This window comes from Theobroma umbraticum, unplaced genomic scaffold, assembly GCF_002168275.2.
Source record: "Theobroma umbraticum cultivar Fairchild unplaced genomic scaffold, ASM216827v3 scaffold_146.0, whole genome shotgun sequence".
In the NCBI taxonomy this organism is placed as follows: domain Eukaryota; kingdom Viridiplantae; phylum Streptophyta; class Magnoliopsida; order Malvales; family Malvaceae; genus Theobroma; species Theobroma umbraticum.
In genome coordinates this window covers 5451938-5461507 of record NW_018397265.1, presented here as the reverse complement: position 1 = coordinate 5461507, position 9570 = coordinate 5451938, and the positions used below count along the sequence as shown (strand labels likewise).

Sequence of the window (9570 nt, the reverse complement as noted above, 5' to 3'; positions counted from 1 at the left end):
TATTCATGAAAATATTATTTTTATTGACAAATGACTACTCCAATGATAGGATTTGTTTAATAAGTTTGTGAATGCGAGTCTTTTCAAATAATTTCTTAAATGAGAAAATATCCTCGAGTCCTATTAGTATGATAGTCAGATTTAGAAAATATTATCAATAAAAGGTTTTAGATGCATAATGTATACCAAAACCAAAAACATTTTTAAAAAAACCATAATTTCACAACACAAACTTTTTATTATTTTTTTTAACTCGTAAAACATGCAAGACTTAGGTTAGAATTTAATCATCCATTGAGAATTCACAAGTACTCTCAGCAATGGATATCTCAACTCTCGCATCGATAAAAAAATGTAACGAAATGCAATACTTTGTCTGAATTGCAAAATCCCGTGAACCATTTGAGTCTTTTTGTATCTTGTAAGACTCCCTGCCAAACACACACAGCCGTAAACATCAAACTCCGTATATGAAACGTGATACTTGGATTTTCGGGCGTTGATAAATTGAATAATTAGAAAACCAAGCTACCAGCATCCACAAACAACATATATCGGGCAAAGATTAACCATGAAAACCACAATTGCCGCAGCTGTGCTCCTCTTTCTCATTGCAATACAATCAGATTTCCTTGAGGTAGCCAACGCTGCAAATGAGCCCGCGCTTGACACCGACGGTGAAGAGCTTCGCACGGGTGTTGAATACTACGTTGTGTCAGCATTATGGGGTCCTGGTGGCGGTGCGCTAGCTCTGGGCAGGTCTAGAATTCAAACCTTCCCAGATATCGTTGTTCAAAGACGATCTGACCTGACTATGGTATTCCGGTGATACTTTCACCAGTCAAACCCAACGATGTTTATATCCGTGTATCCACTGATCTAAACATAGAGCTCATTCCCCTTAGAGGCAGGCTCTGCTTGACAACTATGACCAATCGAGAGGAAAATGGTGGGTGATAGCCGGTGGGGTTGCAGGTGATGCTGGTCCTCATACTTCGCCCAATTGATTTAGGATTGAGAAGAACGGAGTTCTCGGTTACAAATTTACTTTCTGCCCTTCAGTCTGTGATTCATGCACGACTCTATGCAGAGATATTGTAAGATATGAAGATAATGGACAAATAGGTCTAGCTCTCGGGGACCAAGGATGGCCATTTGTATTTAAAAAAGCAACAAGGGCTATAAAACAAGTTGTTGGGAAGCAATAGCTGTAAGTTTATTACGAATTCATTCAAAGTAGCAGTTCTTGCCGTTAGCTTTGAATAAATAAAAGTTCAGTGTGTGCATCCTAGAAAGCTGGTTGTAATGCTTTGTCAAGGTTGCCTTTGTTTGAGAGTGGATATGTCCTCACTGCGTCTATCTTCACAATCTCTTTCCAACCTTATGAATAAATAGTTTGCTTCTTGGCTGACCAATATATTTGATAGGCTGACTTATGCTTTTTCTACCATTATGTATTAATTGCAGTCATGAGCTTGCGTATTGCAATCCCTCAGGTATTGTTGTGCTTTTAGTCTGTGAGGTAGGAAAAGGGAGAAAAAATGACGAAGGAGAAAACGGAAAAGAGAAAAAAAAAAAAAAAGAATAAAACATGGGGAGGTTAATTTATGTTTATGATAAAATTTATTAAGTCAGTATTAATATCAAAGTTAATAATAATACTCTCTTTGTCTGGTAAATACAGTCTTAATTTAACTTTTAATACTAAAATTTATTAAGTCCTATCAATAATGTCATAAAAAAGTAAAAACTTCCTACAAAATTATAAAAAAATTAGTGGGTTCATAATATTATTAAATATAAAAAATTCTAAGAAAATAATATAATAAATAAAATTTTTTTAATTGAGTGGTGTCATGTGACACCACTCTCATCAACATGGGTCCGCCCATATTTGTAACTCCACTTTCCTCTACAGACCATTCATCTAGAAAACATCCTCGCTAGAGCATTCCTCCTCAGGTTACTCTCAAGCATTTTGAGCAGTGATAGAATCATTTTGGAGTTGTTTGAGCATAAAGGTAAGCATATGCTTGAAAATTAAATTGAGATAGATAACCAAACAAAATTACCCTAAATTAAACTGAAAAGCATCTATTGATAGATAAACAAACAAAATTACCCTAAACTAAACTAAGAAGCATCAATTGATAGGTTGCACTATTAATCAATAGATGAAAACCTAAGATGTTTGAAAATGCTATCGATACATATTGAGATCTATCAATAGATGACCACTTGGGGCTATGTATTTACATGTAATCTATTGATAGATGTGGCAATCTATCAATAGATTCTCAGTTTTAAACGTTTCTCTTGCTTCATTTATCTTAAACTCATGACTTTTTCTCTCTCAAATCTTCTCAATTCAACCTTATCTTTCTGGATTTTTCATTCAATTGGAATGATTTTCTTTTCTTTTTCAACCTCTTGCCTCCAACCTTTTATCAAATCCATCCCAAAATCCTTCCAAATTTCTCATTCCTAATTCCTAAACTCTCAATTCTGCCTCTCTTTGATTCTCACCCTTTATTTCTTAACCTTTTCACCGAATCTTTCATCCCAAATCCCTTACATTTCCCCAAACCATAAGTCAAAGGGTCAAATAAGCCAAAGTAACTGCTTACTGAGTTTTTAGTGGTTAGAGCATCTTCCTCCACCCTTGACGGGAGTTCTTTCTTTTGCAACTTCACTCATTCGTCACTTGCCTAGAAATTCAGCGAAACCTTCGCCAAACAAAAGGTAATGCCTTGGCCCATTATTGACATTGATTACCTAGAATCCATTCATTTTCCATATCTTGCAAATTTTGAGTTTTTAGGGTTTTCCATATCTTGCAAATTTTGAGTTTTTAGGGTGGACTCATTACTTGAAATTGAATCGGAAGTATTATAAGAACTTGGTTAGGATCTTTTCTTTCAATGCCACTCAGAAGTTTCCTAATTTAGAGTGTAGTGAATTAGTTTCCCATGACGATAAGTTTGTTACTTACATCATGGGCAATCGCATTCTTGTCACCTGCGCACTTATTTATATCATCTTCCCCAGTAACACTCGTTAAGAGGATCTTAGATATGTTCTTGATGATGGCAACCTCTACTCTCCCTTTGTTTATCCTCTGCCTAACAACCAAAGTGGCTCTAGTTATGCCAGGCTCTATTTCTTTGATCGTGTCCTCTATCTCATCATCACTTACACCATCTGCTCTAACGGTTCCAACTACTCCATGGTCACCCAAGAAGATCTTTAGTTCCTCCTCAACATCAAATTCAACTGTTAGATCGATCTTGCCAAATTTATTATGGATGACATGCTTTGCACCATCCAATGAAGCATAAAAAACCTCATTTATGGTATGTTGGTGAGTGAGATAATTGACTACTCTTTTGTTGACACTCGGTGTGATCCATCCAAGTCCCATGCCCTATTCAACCCTATTGATGAACACATAGTTAAAAAGCTAGGTTTTGCATTTAAAAATAGTAACTGGGTCAGGAAAAGTGTCGTAGATCTTCTAATATTTGATGATGAGGGTCTTAAGGGCCAAGAAGGCAATGTAGAGGAATCAAAAGCTCATCTTGCTAGCCTATCCATTACTCAACCTAGTGCCCCGCCTATGTCTATCGCCTTTGACATTGAGCACACCTTAACTCGGTTTTTCTCATACATGGAAACCATGGACTCACGCTTGACTGCTCATATGGATGTCTTGGAGGATGATTTCCACTCCTGTTTTCCAATGCCATAGTGAGATCGCATAGGAGACATATCTTCAATGCATTTTTGGACTACTTCATTAAATGTTCTTAGCTTGTTTCTTATATGTAAATTCGGATGTTCGTTCAGTTTGCTTTTTAGATATTTGATTATGTTGTCGAATATGTTAAATGGTGAATATTGTTGACATCTTTATTGATTATTGTTTCTATCGTGAATATTGTTGCCCTCTTTCGTGTTTAATGTTCAACTAGTGGATAATGTTGGATTTTGTTGCACTTTTTAATGTTTATCTTAATGATTTGCTATGTCTATTTTCTTCATTACTGTTTTGCTTGTATTTGTTATTCACTTCCATATCTTTCATGTTCACACACATTCACTCTTTGATATGACCAAAAAAGGGAGAATGAGTTAAAATTTTACTTGTTTTCCATAAATCTAAGTTTTGTAATGCAAAGTTTTATGGGGAGTTTTAAAATGAAGCAAAAACAACTATTGCTCAACTTTTTTGTCACATCAAAAGGGGGATATTGTTAAGCTTAAAGGTTTTTTTGATTCTAAGTTTTGATTTGACAAACTAAGGTATCAAAATTTTTTTTCAAATGTTCACACAAGTCTAAACCGTCCCTTAAAGAAGTTTAATGATAAAGTTAAGCACCTTAAATAAGAAACAAGAAAAAATGCTCTTTAAATTTTAAAAATGTCATTAATCTATCGATAGATGTTCTTCATCTACCAATTGAAAAGTTCATATGCCGATATATGTAGAACTTTTATCAATATGGGTTTTAGCACTTTGACTTTGAAGATAATGAACATCTATCAATAGATGCACAACATCTATCAATAGATAGCCAATCAAAAACCATATTAAAGGAAATTGACTTGAATTTATCAATACATTCATAGTATTTATCGTTAGCTAGGCATACGAGATAGTGCCATGCATGCATTTTTTGATAGATGCATGGCATATATCGATAGATAGCCAATCAGGAACGATATTAAAGGACATTAACTTGAATCTATCGATAACTAGGCACCCAAAAATGATTGAAGAGGATAGTGCTCGAATTTGAAAGATATTGAAGACAATAAATCGATAGATCAAGAAAAAAATAAATGTACTATAATTTTTGTGGCAAATGTGAAGATTGAGAAGCATAGAGAAGGAAAATGTTGGTTGTGCTAAGCCAATCATGTTAGTCATTGAAATTTAACTATTATACTCGATAGGAACATTATGCATGGACATGAGAAAATGGTTTAGCTGTTGCCTAATTGATAACATTTGTTCACAGAAAGATTAAGAACATGGAATAAGCACTCAGTCCATAAAAAGTAATAAATAATGTGTTACATGTTTAATATGTCAATGGCAATGGACCATACATACTATGATAAACATCATGTTCATAAACAATGATCAAAATATCACAACAAGAGTATTTTCACTCTACTAATTAATCAACATACCAAATCATGGTATATGTGATACACTTCATTTTGAAGAGCCATTATCTTCATCTATGAGACCACATACGTTCTCAGAGTTTGTCATTCATTTTAGACAGCTATTTCGTGTGTGGTCGATTTATCTACAAGTTGAACATGCTTTCTGTCATCGTCATTGTTAAGGTGTCAATTGACTAGAAAATGGTGTTGGATTTGTTGATGGAACTGTAAATAGTGTTAGGCAATTTTGTCCATTGTGACTGTAGCTCTTGCATTGTGAACATCTCCATCATCGATTGCCTTCCCTAGCTAATGGAATCCTTTTCCTCTTAGGTCTTCCTGTTTGACCTCGCCAAGGTGGTGGAAAAATGACAATTTGTTTCACATTAAGGGAATTTCCCAATCACTAAGACGCCGAATCAAGTGAATGGGAATAGCACCCTCCACCCAAGATTGAGTCTTATAATAGTTTGAGCAGAATTCGATGGTTGCACGTTTGCACTTACTGCGAAGACATGTCATGTGCATGAATGCATGAAATCCAATGATGTTTTAATGAAAGAATGAGCTGCTATACAATGAAGTGTCCTTAAAATGCAAAAAAATTTAAGCACTGTACAATTAATGCAAATACAATAAAGCCATATTATAAAAAATCATGTAAAGCGAGAAGTGGAAAATTTATTCAAAACTAAAATCCTTCTCTTTTTTTTCTTAAAGGAATGAAAGAAATTAAAAACCTTTTCTATTTCTCTTTTCATTTTTATCCAAATGGAAGACCCTTGTCTCTCGAAAAAGAAAGAAAAGAAAAAAAATTAGAGAAATATCAACTTTTTCCATTTTCATAATTTTTTTAAAGACAAAAGAAATAAAAAAAAACTTTCTTTGTTTTCTTTTTCTCACTTTTTTCGCCTTTTTTAAAAGACATCATTCGAAGAGTAGAACTTTTTTATTATTATTATTTTATTTTTCAGCAGATTTATTTTTAATTTTTAAAACTAGCTAAGATGCCATTAAAGTGGCGTTTGGTACATTACAATGCAATGTGATTACAGGTAATGTGATTGCAAGCAATGTGATTACAGGGAAAATAATATTACAGTGTTTGGTATGTAAGTAAAATAATGATTAAAATGTAGGGAAGATAACATTGCAGTGTTTGGTTTACAAGTATTTTAGTGGGAATGTAATGCTAATTGTCAAAATTACCCCTAATTATTAAAATATAAGTTTAATATATTTATATTTTTTAATTAATTTTTATATAATATCATTTTTAAATATATTTTTAATATCATATATTTTATTTTTATTTATTATTATAATATTATATATATATTTTTTAATATATTTATATTTTTTATTAATTTTTATATAATATCATTTTCTTAAATATATTTTAATATCATATATTTTATTTTTATTATATATTTATATATTTTATATTTTATTTTTAATATTTATATTTTATATTTATTAATTTTTATATAATATCATTTCTTAAATATATTTTAATGTTCATATATTTTTTTTATTTTTATTATTATTATATATTTATTATTTTATTTTTAATATATTTATATTTATATTATTAATTTTATATAATATCATTCTTAAATATATTTTAATGTCATATATTTTATTTTATTTATTATTATAATTTTATATTTTTTTTCATTTCTTTAATATATTTTTTATATTATATATTATATTTCAATTTGTTTATCTATATTATATAAATATTATTTTTTATATTTTATTTTATTTTAATTTTATTCTTATATTATATATTTATTTTAATATTTAATATTATAAAATATTTTTAATAAGATAATAAAGTTGAAGGGTAAAATTGTCTTTAAGAACATTGCAGAGTGCAATGTAATGTGATTACATTGGTTTTGGACTGCAATCACATTACATCCATTGGCTGCAATGTAGATTGCATTGCAATCTTACATTGCAGTGATTTGTTACAAAACAAACACAGCAATGTAATTTAATAAGCCACATTGCAGGGAATGTGGCTTACATCCCTGATACCAAACGCCACCTAAGGGTTAAATACTCAACATTACTAACGATATTGACATATTCATCCCTTCTACAGTTCATTTTTTTTATTATTTCCATAATTTTATGCAAGAAATCAAAATAAAGAGAGTGAGAAGTATTCCTTCACATCTTCTTATTTAAAGGGCACATCCTTCATTGTAAGTTGGAATGGCTCCACCTAAAAGAAAGCTACTAACAGTTTTCTACATACTGAGTTTGGTTTTGCTCGGAGCTAAGAGGTTTGCAAATTGTTCCTCATTGTCCTCCATTTGAACTAATAAGGCACCTCGGTCCTCACCCGTTATAGGTTTCAAATGGACTAGGTTCAATCTGAGTGGGAGTGTTTTGCTAGCCCATACGAAAGTTATAATTGCACGAAAGTGTCGCTACTTAATTCATTTCTAATCAAGGACAAAACCAAGGTAAAAAGCTCATGCATGAACACAAATCATGTCATGTGTTTGAAGAAATAGACCGACCTTTAGCCACTCATCTTAAGTCCCTCTATCCTAAAATCCCCACAATTATTAAAAGTAATAAATAAATAAATAACAATGAAACAATAAATGCACCTTTAAGGCTAAGGATAACTATAATTAATTAATGGTTGGACTCTTCAAGTCTTTAGTGGAGTCACTTAGCAATCATAACGTGGGAGTTCAAGAACCTGACCGCTAGACATGGAATGGAAAAGTCGTCATTAATCTTTTTTATCTAAGTGCGATTGACCACTTATTAAATTGTTCTATTTGACGAAGTCCAAAATCGATTTTAGGTCTATTTAAAGAACAATAACCTAATCTGTGAATTTTAGAGTTGAGATTGAGAGTACGGTTACGCACGAGGAAGGATTACCACCTCGTGACGCCCATTCCATGAATGGTACCATTTAACCATATGTTATCCTATTTTAACCTTAATTTTTTATTTTATTCTTATGTTTCTTTAATCATTGTTTATGTATTTTATTTTTTATTTTATTAGCAAATTAAAAGTATTTTATTCAATTTTATGGGTGTGACGTGCACATGATGTAATTATGAAATGCATGACATAAATTTAGATAATGCCAAATGAAAACTTTTTATTGAAGATATTTTTCGAATTTGGCCATTATACTGGTGGGATCTGAGATACTCTTTCACCTAGAAAAATGTTTGGGAAACTCACCTTTGCAAGTTTAACGAATAAATTCCATTATCAAGGTAGTTATTTACATGTAAAAATAATATTTTCATGAATACAAATCTTAATATAAGCAAAAACCTTCTATTAAAGACATTTTTTTAGCCCTTTCATTATATTGGTGGGACTCAAAGATACCTTTTTACCTCAAAAATTTTTTTCATAGGAACTTACCTTCGCAAGCTTTATCGAAAAATCCCATTATTGAGGCCTTGACTCGCATGCAAAATATATTGCTATGCCACGACATATAAATGATGCAATGATGGTATGCGGCAACTTATAAATTTCAATATTAAGTGTAATTTATTTCATATATTTACTATTACTATAATTTATTACTTTTATAATTTTCTTTTTAGTATTTTATTTTTATTTACCTGCTTTTTTATTTTTTTTATTTTTATCCCTTTTTAATACATATATATTAAAAACCATTCACCTATTTATTATTTTATTTTTTATGTCTATATATTTATATTTTATATAACTAAATAATTTCCTATTATTCTTTTTGTCTACCATTTTTATTTACAAGATTTTAATTCTGATTTTCAATTATCATAAATTTTTTTTTCAATTTTTGTTCATAAAGCAACTCTATACTATTTTAAAACTACATATAATTCACCTTTTTATTTATTATTATTATTTATTTTATTTTATTATTTTTTGTTCTTATTTTTTTTCATTTGGTTAACATTTTTTATTAATGTTTTTTAAATTTTTATTTAAGATTATAAAATTGGCACTTGAAATTAAAATCCTTCTATCATACTAGTGGAGTTTTAACCAATATCCCTCACTTAGAAAAATTAATTCGAGATTGTGACTTCTCGCATGCCAAACGAATGTTCCATCATCGCTTCAATCCAAATATTATACTATTATTTTTTTATATCATTATCATACAAATTTCAAGAAAATGAAATATTTTATTATTATTGCTATGAATATTTTGTGAATATCTATTTATGTTATCTACATCTAGATTTGATATAAATCAAATTAGATTAAGATATAATCTATCTTATTTCTAAGTGTTATCCTCATCTTGTAAAGAGGCTATTTACCTATAAATAGGCCCCCCTTAGTTCATTTGTATACACACTTTAATAAGATTTCTTCTCTCCCCTAAATACTTTCTTTCTTCTC

General features: G+C 30.6%; 1 pseudogene across 1 annotated transcript in view; it reads left to right on the top strand.

The window, feature by feature from the left end:
• Positions 1-571: 571 nt before the first annotated feature.
• The window catches only part of LOC110422738 (21 kDa seed protein-like), a 76883-nt pseudogene continuing 67884 nt past the window's right edge, over positions 572-9570 (top strand). Inside the window, exon 1 of the transcript XR_016351638.1 lies at positions 572-1318. The product of XR_016351638.1 is annotated as a 21 kDa seed protein-like (transcript). The remainder of the gene's footprint in view (positions 1319-9570) is intronic.